Genomic DNA, 11,748 nt, shown 5'->3' with positions numbered 1-11,748 from the left:
CCATCTGCCAAATTTCTGCCCACCTACGTAGCCTGTCTATGTCCCTTTGCAGGTTTTTTATGTCTTCCTCACCCACAACTTTCCCTCCCATCTTTGTAACATCTGCAAACTTTGATCTGTTACACTCGGTCCCCTCCTCCAAATCGTTAATATCGATTGTAAAGAGTTGGGGACCCAGCACTGACCCCTGCGGAACACTACTAGTTACTGATTGCCAGTCTGAGAATGAACCATTTATCCCAACTCTCTGCTTTCTGTTAGATAACCAATCCTCCACCCATGCCAGAATATTACCCCCAATCCCTTGATTTTTTATCTTGAACAATAATCTTTTGTGTGGCACCTTGTCAAATGCCTTTTGGAAGTCTAAATACACTACATCCACTGGTTCCCCTTTATCCACCCTCTATGTTGCATCCTCAAAGAACTCAAGCAAATTTGTCAAACATGACTTCCCCTTCATATAACCATGCTAATTTAGCACGATTGAATTATGTTTATCTAAATGTTCCGTTACTGTCTCCTTAATAATGGACTCCAAAATTTTACCAACCACAGATGATAGACTAACTGATCTATAGTTTCCAGCCTTCTGACTAATACCCTTTTTAAATAAGGGTGTTACATTAGCAGTTTTCCAATCCGCTGGGACCTTTGCTCAGTCCAGGGAGTTTTGGAAAATTATTACCAATGCATCCACAATCTTTACTGCCACTTCCCTCAAGACCCTAGGATGTAAGCCATCAGGTCCAGGGGATTTATCCGCCTTGAGTCCCATTATTTTACCGAGTACCAATTCCTTAGTGATTTTAATCATATTTAGCTCCTCCCCCGCTAGAGCCCCCTGTTTGTCCAGTGCTGGGATATTCTTAGTGTCCTCTACCGTAAAGAATGAAACAAAATATTTGTTCAGCGTTTTTGCCATCTCCATGTTTTCCACCATTAATTTCCCGGTCTAATCCTCTAAGGGACCAACATTTACTTTAGCCACCCTTTTTCTTTTTATATAACTATAGAAATTCTTGCTATCTGTTTTTATATTTTTTGCTAATATACTTTCATAATCTATCTTCCCTTTCTTAATCAATCTTTTATTTATTTTTGCTGTCTTTTGCAGACTTCCCAATCTTCTATCCTCCCATTATATTTGGCTACCTTATATGCCCTTGCTTTTAGTCGGATACTATCCTTAATTACTTCAGTTAGCCACGGATGGCTGTCATTTATTTTACAGCCTTTTGTCCTCAGTGGAATATATATTTTTTGAAAGTTGTAAAATATCTCCTTAAATATACACCACTGATCATGTACCGTCTTACCCTTTAATCTATTTTCCTAGTCCACTCTAATCAAGTCCGCTTTCATACCTTCATAGTCGCCTTTATTCAAGCTCAGTATGCTTGTTTGAGATCCAACCTTCTCACCCTCTAATTGAATATGGAATTCAACCATGTTATGGTCACTCATTCCAAGGGGATCCTTTGCTAGGACATTTCTAACTAATCCTGACTCATTACACAGGATCAGTTCTAAGGTTGCTTGCCCCCTGGTCGGTTCAGTTACATACTGCTCAAGAAACCCATCCCTAATACACTCAATGAACTCTTCCTCAAGATTGCCCTGCCCAATTTGATTTGTCCAGTTAATATGACAGTTAAAATCCCCCATAATTATAGCTGCACCCTTATTACAAGCCCTAACTATTTCCTGATTAATACTCCGTCCAACAAAGTTGCAACTGTTAGGAGGCCTATAGACTACGCCCACTAGCATTTTTTCCCCTTATTATTCCTTATCTCCACCCAAACTGTTTCACTATCCTCATCCTTTGACCCAATATAATTTCTCTGTATTACAGTGATTATTTCCTTTATTAACATAGCCACCCCACCTTCCCTTTCTTCCTGCCTGTCCTTCCTGATTGTTAAATACCCTGGTATGTTTAATTCCCAGTCATGTTCAACCTGCAGCCATGTTTCTGTAATGGCCACAAGATCATACCCATATGTAGTTATTTGTGCCGTTAACTCGTCCATTTTGTTATGAATGCTACGTGCATTCAGATAAAGAACTTTCAAATATGTTTTGTGACACTTAGTTCCTATTTTTTCCCCTTTTACTACTTTACCTTTTACTCCATACCTTCTTTCCCTTCCTGACACGCTCTGGTTTTTAATTCCCCTACTGCTACCTAGGTCTATAACCTTCTCCGTTGTCATTTTTATTGTTTGCTCTCTAGAACCCCCCCCCCCCACTAATTAGTCGATCCGATATAGCCAGTTTCAAACTATTGGACACAATTAAAATGAACCCCATTGAGTTAGTGTCGGAAACAGCGCCCCGACATCTCAGTTAAATACAGCCTGGAGGTAGGGAGGTCGCAGTATGATCAGTTATTCATCGATGTGGATAAGAGAATGCAGTGTTTACTTCAGAATGGGAAGCCTCTAATTTATCAGTTGGTAGTTCCTATGGCCTAGAAATTCAGTTGCGTTTGCGCCCACTTAGGGGCGAAAGAGTGGGTTGCGCCAGAAGTTTTTTAGTGCCCGAAATTAAGTTGGGCCCTAACATCGGCGTTAGCCGGTAGCGCTGCGCCGGCACCGATGACGTCAATGGTGTGCACAGCGCCCCGGTTCCAACGCGATTCCGTTCCGAAGGCAAAATCCAGTTGCGGCCGCCTCGTCCGCAGCGGCCGCAAACAACGTTTGGAAAACGGGGCCGTGCAGCTCCGAGAGGCCAGCGCATAAAGGTGGAGGGGCGGCTGGCCGCTTTCCCGGTGGCCACATGGCCGCACCTCCCTCCCCGGACTCCTGCACCACCCCCCTGCCGGGCTCATTTGCCGGGGGAATCCAGCGGCGATCTCACGGCTGCAGGCAGCTCCTCCTTAAGAGAAGGAGGAGGCCTGCAGTACCCCAGCCTGCCGCACCGCATCGGGTGTCGCAGCGGCAGCTGGACGCCTGAAATAGACTTTCATCGCCCCAAGCGAGGCGGCCAAACCCTGCAGTAGCGCCTGCCTCCGTCTTGGCCTGTCGCAACTGAATTTCAGGTGGGCGCTGCGGGAATCCGGGCGAGCGCTAAATTTCGGGTGCTGAAGACCTGGCGGCGCCTTACTGAATTTCTAGGCCTATGTCTTTTTGGAAATTTTGGACTGGCAGCCAACACGTTGCGTCAATCAGATCCAAGAGGTGTGCACAATAGAACAGATGGTAAACCGGACAGTTCAGAACACACTGAACCAGCTGGAGAAGGAGTGTGCGCTGAGCATGCGCACCACCAGGAGCCAGGTCGAGGAGAGCAGGTGAGGCTTTAGAGTGAGTTGTGTTCAGGACAGGTGCAGTGAGACTGGGCAAAGAAGGATAGGAATAAACAACATTGTCAGAAATGATAACAGAAAGTATTATATTTGAAGAGGGCATCGGGGCAAGGGGACTGGGCTCGATATTCCTTTCTGTGCTCCTCTAATTCTGGCTTCTTGCACATCTCCGATTTTATTCGTTCCACGATTGGCGGCCCTGCCTTCAACTGCCGAGGCTCTAAGGTTTGGAATCCCCTTTCTGAGTCTCACCACCTCTTCACTGCTCTTTCCTCCTTCAAGAGGCCGGTTAAAAACTTTTCATCTGCCCTATTATCTCCTTATGTGGCTCGGTGTCAAATTCTGTTTGATAACGCTCCTGTGAAGCACCTTGGGACATTTTATTACATTAAAAGTGCTATATCAATATAAGTTGTTATCATATCATGAATATTTAGATAGGAAATTTGGACTTATTTTCTTCAGCAGATATTATACTTCAAGAAGATCTTATCCAAGATTTCAAGTTAATGGGCCAGTTGAAAAGATTATTGTGAACTGTTCATATACCAAGACACGCGAGGTAGAATCGGGGAATTAGGAGCAAGAACAGAAGTCGAATGCCCCATTTTATCCGAAGTGAACGGAGATTCTGGAATCATTTACCATTGAAGTGAATTGAAGCGAGCAGCGTAAAGGGCCTGGAGTCCGGATTGAGCGATATGTGGGTGGATGCACAAAGCATTCTAAAAAGAGTTTGAGCTGAAAGCTATAATAATTATGGAAAATAGAATGTTTCTGTATTGGGAACATAACTTAGATTTGGACTAGACTTGATACTTAATTTTTCAGGTTTGCGAGTAGGAGAGAACCTTGGAAATAGTGACCATCATATATTGGGAGGAAGGGGCGCATCAGACTGTTGGCCATTTTAACTATGGGCAATAATGCCAAATGTATGATATCGGTTGGACCACTCGTGATAAACCTCACAAAATTTTCCTTTCAATTAGAGTCATTCGGGAGAGATGTAAAACCGGCTGCCAATTCACGATCACCCGTTTTACACCATGGCACACAACCAGAATTACTCCCACGGCAAGGAAATTCGAACGGGCCTATAATGGACGGCTAAATGGACATCACCCATTGAACACTATCGCCCAGAGTTAAAATTACCCACAATGTGAAACTTCAAATGAAGGCATCTGGTGAAGTTTGGGGCTAATGATCGTAAATCACGTGGAATGCAAAAAGTTTAATGGCGTTTTCAAACGGGAGAGTAGAAGGTTTAAAATGGGTTATTAAGCTGACAAAAGGTCGCATAACAACAAATAGCAAGGGCTTTTTCAAATATACAAAATTAAACAATTAGTTAGACAGGGTAGGGCCGAGCAGGAATAAAGTATATGGTGGTGGGTAATTATAACGTTGTGTGATGGTGAAAAATCGACAATATAGAATTATGCACCCAACATACAACATCAAGTCAATCGAAGGGAAAATTGGACGTGGCATAAAATGGCGACCAATTCAAAAACGTCCATTTTGCATCCGCGCCCAAAGTTAAAATTACCCCCATAGAATCTAATTGAGATAAATTTATGGTAATGATAGTTGATCTCCTAACATAAGAAATGATCCAGCTTCGGATCACTGTTTTTGATTTCTGGTGTCCTGCGGTGCAGAGTTTCCATTATTACACTGATTTGGTGGACTTGTGGAATCTGTTTTACACCAGTTACTGAAGAGAATTATTCTGATTTCCATTTCAGTGAACTGGCATCTCAGAACAGGAAAGCCTGGATCAAACATATGTTCTTCAGCTCCTTGACATACCTGGCACCACTCTCACTGCTGACAAGTTTCATAATTTCCAACACATCAAGAGAAAGGCTCACTGATATAATGGGAGAGGACTTGGCCCACATTTCGCTGACCTGGGCGGTATGACTCTCTTTAGTCTAATCAATGAATATCTGCCAGTGTCAGGCGTCCATTTGTTTGATTGGACTGCATAGATGGAGCACTATTCCATCTCCCGATCTGTACCTGCCCCATGAGTCTTTGAGGAGAAAATATAGACGGGGCTTAATTCTGTATTAAACACGTATTGTACCAAACCTAGGATTGTTTTATTGAACAGTGTATAAAGAGCTTTACTCTGTATCTAACCCGTGCTGTACCTTCATGGGAGGTTTTGATGGGACATTGTAGCGAAAGCTTCAAACTGTATCTATCCTGTGCTGTACCTGCCCTGGGAGTGCTTAATGGGACTGTATAGGTGCAGCATTACTCTCTATCTGACGCATGTTTTATCTAAATCATACTGTATTTCACCTCATGTTATTTGATGTGATTGTTTGACTCGGCATTTTACAGGACGTTGTATTCTGTATCTGATGCATGCTGCACCTTCACTAGGAGTGTTTGATGGGATAGTGTAGCGAGTGCTTTATGCTGTATATAACCTATGCTGTAACTAACATAGGTGTGTTTTATGGGGCAGTTTAGATGGAGCTTTACTCTGTATCTGACGCTTGCTTTATCTAACCCTTACTGTGTATAACCTGACGGTAGTTGATGAGTGCGTTTGATGGGATATTGTAGAGGGAGTTCTGCTCGGTATCTGACCAGTGCCACACCTGCAATGGAAATATTAAATGTCCCATTGTAGAGGGAGCTTGACTTTGTATCTAACCCGTGCTGTACCTGCCCTATATATGTTTGAAGGAACAATGTTGAGGGAGGTTTACTTTGTGTTAAACTCCTACTGTACTTAACCTGGTGGTAGTTGATGGTATGTGTAGCTGGAGTTTTTTCAGATCTTTGTCTTGCTTTGCAGATAAGATGCTAGAATTTACTGTGGGCATAGAATGAGGGAGTGGTCGAGAAGAACTTAATGGCCCAGAAATTCGGGTCTCCACGGGTGAGTACCCATGGGATACTCACCCGTAGGCCCAATAGAAGTGCCGCTTTCCTGCATGCACTGCGCAGACACGGGAAACTGGCACTTCCATTCCACTAAACGAAGGGGTTGAGAGGTCGATTGCATGCGTGGGAGAGGATGCGCGTAATCATCGAACTTAGGTTTTATTTACAGCGTGAGGCCTGCTTTTTACAAGGTAAGTGGTGAATTAATTAAAATTAAACAATTTTTCCACAGGTTTATTATTTTTAAATACATTAATGCAAGGTAAGTTTATTTTTAGCCCTGGTAGAAAAAAAAATTATTTCTTTCAAAAATTTAAATTATTGTTTTAATTATTTCATGTAATTTATAGTTTATTTAAAAAATGTGATTTAAAAAAAATGTAATTTAAGATTTAGTGCTATTTTGGGGCCGTAGTATTTATAAGTTTTGACAGCTCTTCCTGTCAATCTTATGAATGGAGCATTCCCTGTTCCGATTGGCTGTCGATGGTCCACGTGACCCCAGGGGATGCATCGAACTAACTGCGCCCCTGGGATACACAAGCACTGCATGCCGGCAGCTGGACCAGGCCCCGGATCGGAATTCCACGCGGGCCCACAGCACAAAGGCTGGCGCGCAAGGTAAGTGCAGCCCCCAACCCGAATTCATGGGTCTATATATTTCAGTGAAATCATGAGGTTGATCCAATTCTCCGGTCAATTTCATTTCTGCAAAATAAAATTGGAAATCAGATTTGCTTTGATGGCCATTTCAAATGTTCACTTTTAGCTAAGTTGATCTCAGATGCCTTTGACTTTCCCCTAGATTTCTCAAGAGCTATAAGTTATTGGCCCAGAAATTCAGTCTGGCCACTTTTGGGGCGGTAAAGTCGGGCGGTCGCTAAAGGTAGCGCCCGCCGGAAAGTGTAGGCCACTTCGCCAAAATTCAGTAGATTTGGCCAAGAGTTTGGGCGAGCGCTGAAACTGGCGTTGCACTGCTATCTACAGGCGCTAAGCCGGCGATGCGGACTGATAACGCCGAGGCCGGGCGCAGCGCAGGTGCAGTCATGTTTTGCTTGACAGCAGGCACCCTGACGCCGGCCAGCTCTTAAACGGGGAAGGGTTGAATTTGACTGCTGCCACGCCCTGCATAGTGGAGCCCTGCAGCTAGGCCTCAACACTGCTGGTGGACCCAAATAGCGCCTGAAGCCATGGATATGGCCCGTGAACGAGTGCAGCGCTTCTCCCAGCATGCTTTGAGGGTGCTGGTTAATGGTGTGGAAAAGAAAAGAGTGATCTTGTGCCCGGACAGTGGCAAGAAGGCTCCCAGGAGGCAGTACAGGAGAGCCTGGAAGAAAATCGCCCACAGGGTGTCATCCACCAGCGATGTCCCCAGGAGTGCGGACCAATGCCGAAAGAAGTACAACGACCTCACTCGGATGGTGAAGGTGAGTACCCTTTCCAGTGTCCACCTCACCCTTGCATGTGCACCTCACATTATGGGCAAAGGGACCTCAAAGGCCTAATGGCCAGCCCTCCTCCCGCAGCTATGGCACTGGCATGATCATCAATAGCACTTTCTGCACTCAACACACTGGCCAAGCTATTCGACCATGGGAGGCAGTGCACACAGCAACAGGGCACCACACTGGCCAAGCTATACGACCATGGGAGGCAGTGCACACAGCAACAGGGCACCACACTGGCCAAGCTATTCGACCATGGGAGGCAGTGCACACAGCAAAAGGGCACCACACTGGCCAAGCTATTCGACCATGGGAGGCAGTAAACACAGCAACAGGGCACCACACTGGCCAAGCTATTCGACCATGGGAGGCCGTGCACACAGCAACAGGGCACCACACTGGCCAAGCTATTCGACCATGGGAGGCAGTGCACAAAGCAACAGGGCACCACACTGTACTTAGAGGCCGTCCTTTCTCTTGCAGGCCAAGCTGGCGCGGAATTTGAGGAGCCAGTCTGCCACCAGGGGAGGCTGTCCCCAGTACCAGGTGCTCAGTGAGCTGGAGGAGAGTGTGGCTCGACTCATGCGTGGCCGGGTGACTGGCCCTGTTGCCATTGGAGATGCGGACCCTGTACTGGGACCCACTGGTAAGGACATGACCGGTTGGACCTCTCTCGTTGCCCTTGCGCTTCAGATCTACATACTTTCCCACTGTCCGACCAATGCGCATAATGCCACCACTCATGCCTCCCTCGCTGACGCCCTGTCCTCACTCTAAAGCTACTCTTGTGCCTTCCTGCTTTCAGCTGGTGAGGAGGAGGTGGTCCCTGAAGCTCAGAGTGCCAGGCCCTTGGAGGAGGAGGATGACGAGGACCAGGATGAAGGCGGCACATCGGGGGAACCCTCATCCACGCCAGGGGATGGCAATGGAGGGGAGATGTCTGGCCTGGAGGAGAGGCAGGGGGAAGTGTTGCAGGGGGGTGTAGGTCCTGGGCCCAGTGGGGTCGAGGCACGCGGGAAAGGTCGGGCAGCACGGTGGCCTTCTCCCCAGAGGGGGGAAGTGTTGCAGGGGAGGGCAGTTCCTGGGCCCAGTGGGGTCGAGGCACGCAGGAAGGGTCGGGCAGCTCGGTGGCCTTCTCCCCAGAGGGAGAGTCCGCCCTCCAGTCCGGAGACGGTCCTCGCCCAGGAGGTGCGCCTCCTTGATGAGATGTCCACGGCGTCGGAGTGGTGCCACAAGGAGTTCATGGGGGTTGTGGGACAGTTGCCTCAGGCCATTGAGTCCCTGGCTCATAGTGTGGTCGCTTTCAGGGAATCACAGGCCAGGGGGGTCGAGCAACTCGCGGCAGCATACGACAGGGGTGTCCAGCAACTCGCGGCAGTGCAGGACAGGGGTGTCCAGCAACTCGCGGCAGCGCAGGACGCGAGTCACGAGTCCATGAGTGGTGCCGTCCAGACACTGGCAGATCTGATGCGGGCACATACCAGGGCAGTTCGGGCACTCGCTTCTGCCACACTCGCTGTGGCGCAGAAGCATCGCCAGGGCACCCGCAGCCCTGCTGCAGCACAGCGGTCTGGCCTCCACCAGATTGCTGCGCTTGCTGCACTGCCAGCCCGGCTGAGTGCCAGTGTCTCTGGCGAACAGCGCGCACCTGGCATCAGCCAGCTTGCCCCCATTGGTGCAGCCGACACTGCCACTCCCCCAGCCAAGGTGCGACGAGCTGCTGCTGAGACTGATGCTGGCCAGCCACAGCTGCAGCAGTCAGCAGCTGGCACCTCCCGGGCCGGGCCTCGTCTAGGCCAACCCCCAAGGGCATCTGCCGTCACGCATTGTGGCCCTCATGAGCCTTCCCCCAGCCTTGCCACACCCACAGAGCCCAGGTTGAGGTGGAGCAGCAGGTCGGGCAGGGGCCGGAGAAGCCTGCATAAGGACTCGCCCTCTCGGCACACCCAGTAGAGTGTGGTGATAGCGGTTTTTTTTATATGGGGGTGTTTGTGTTCTGGGGGGGGGCTTATATTGGTAAGGCCGAAGATGAAGGCATTTTTTGTTTTTATGGGGGTGTTTGTGTTGTGGAGGGGCGGGCTTATATTTGTAAGGCCGATGATGAAGGCCAATTGGATGGGCAAGTTTTTTTATTCCTCCCCAGGTTGTTGGAGTGACAGATGTTTTTGACTGTTTTTTGGGGGTCTCGTCTGTTTTTCTGTTTCATGTGGGAAGGGCCCTGAGTTGGGAAAATAAAGCTTTTTATTTATTCAGCATGTCCAGGTGTCATGTTTCAAGTGGTTGTTGCGTTAACCGGCTGAGGGCTTGCGGAGCGGCTGCATTCAGGTGCGTTCATTGCCACAGGCCATTCCCTGACAGGGGGCCTAGAAGTGTCGTTCAATAAGCCACCGGCGGACGGCCCTTGGACCTTGTGGCTCCCTCCTGGGCTGGTACTCCTCCTCCTCCTCCTCATGGTCCTCCTGCTCGTCCTCCTGAGGTGGTGGTGCAATGTCAGGTGGCAGTGCCTGAGTCCTGCGGATAGCCAGGTTGTGCAGCATGCAGCACATGACGACGAACTGGGAGACTCTATCCGGCGAATACTGTAGAGATCCACCGGAACGATCCAGGCAGCGGAACCGTTGCTTGAGGACGCCAATCATTTGCTCTATGATGTTCCTTGTGGCTTGATGGCTTTCGTTGTATGCCTCCTCCGCAGGGGTCCTGGGCGCACGGAGCGGGGTCATGAGCCATGTACACAAAGGGTAGCCCTTGTCCCCAATAAGCCATCCCCTTGGTGGAGGCTGTGCCTCGAACATGTCAGCCACAGTAGTCTGGCGCCGGATAAATGCATCGTGGCTGCTTCCTGGAAAGTGGGCATTGACAGCTAGGATGCGCTGCCTGTGGCCACACACCAGCTGTACATTGAGGGAATGGTAGCCCTTCCGGTTGCGGTAATCCTCAGCATTGCCGATAGGTGCCCGCATAGCCACATGCGTGCAGTCAATGGTGCCCTGCACCATGGGGAAGTCCACGATCCTGCCAATTCCGACTGCACGCTGCTCCTGCCTCTCTAGGGTCATGGGGAAGGAGATGAATTGGTGTCTCCTCGCAAAAAGTGCATCGGTGACCTGCCGGATGCAGCGATGCGCGGTGAACTGGGAGATGTTCACTATGTCCCCAGCAGCGGCTTGGAAGGAGCCACTTGCATAAAAGTTCAGAGCCACCGTGACCTTCACTTCCACCGAGAGAGACGTCCTGCACATCAGCTGTGGACGCAGATCTCTGTGAAGCAGCTGGCAGATCTCTGCAACCACCTCCCTTCTGAAGCGCAGCCTGTTAACACAATGCGCCGCAGTCATGGTGAGATAGGACACCTGCTGCCCGTATTGCCTGAGTGGATAAGGCCTACGTTGCCGACGCCTGATGGCCCCTCTGCGTCTAGGCATGGCTGGCCCTCTCACACAGCATCTGCGAGCCCTTCGCACATAATGCTGCAACTGAGGGTTGGAACACCATACAGCCCCCATAATAAACTTGCAAACAGTGAAATCACAATGATTCAAATGTCAAAGCTCTGGCCAGAAGCCAAAAATACCTCTCCTATGTTGTTCCAAATCAGTAAGCTCTGTTCCTTGGTCTCTGTCCAGAAATCCAAAGCAGTAAAGTCATTGCAGCAAAACGGCTGGGCTTGATAGGTCAGTGTAAGTGCCCTTTAATTAGCGCTCCCCAAGGCCCACAGGGCCTCTGTTGCGTTCCACTTCACAGTTCTTAACAGCACCACGCCCACATTGGCCGGGCGCCACTGAATTTCCGGTTTGGGGTGCACAAACAGCGTTGCACGACGAAATGACGTCATAAGCTGCGCGCGCAGCTGAGCGGGCGCAAACACTTTGCGCCAGCGCTAAATGTCTACTGAATTTGGGCGTAGGCGCAGATCGGCCTGCGCCCGGGTGCTAAGTGCCTAGTGCTGGAAATATACCCCTCTTATGGCGTTAACGGCTGGCGAACGCAACTGAATTTATAGGCCATTGTCTTGTAACAGGGGCCAGCGCTTTATTTCATCAAGATAAGTTCAATCTAACCTGAAATGTACCATCA

The sequence above is a fragment of the Somniosus microcephalus genome, unplaced genomic scaffold, assembly GCF_052327205.1.
Source record: "Somniosus microcephalus isolate GS21.2 unplaced genomic scaffold, FLI_Smic_1.0 unresolved_chr2, whole genome shotgun sequence".
Lineage (NCBI taxonomy): Eukaryota > Metazoa > Chordata > Chondrichthyes > Squaliformes > Somniosidae > Somniosus > Somniosus microcephalus.
Note: the sequence above shows the minus strand (reverse complement) of the source record.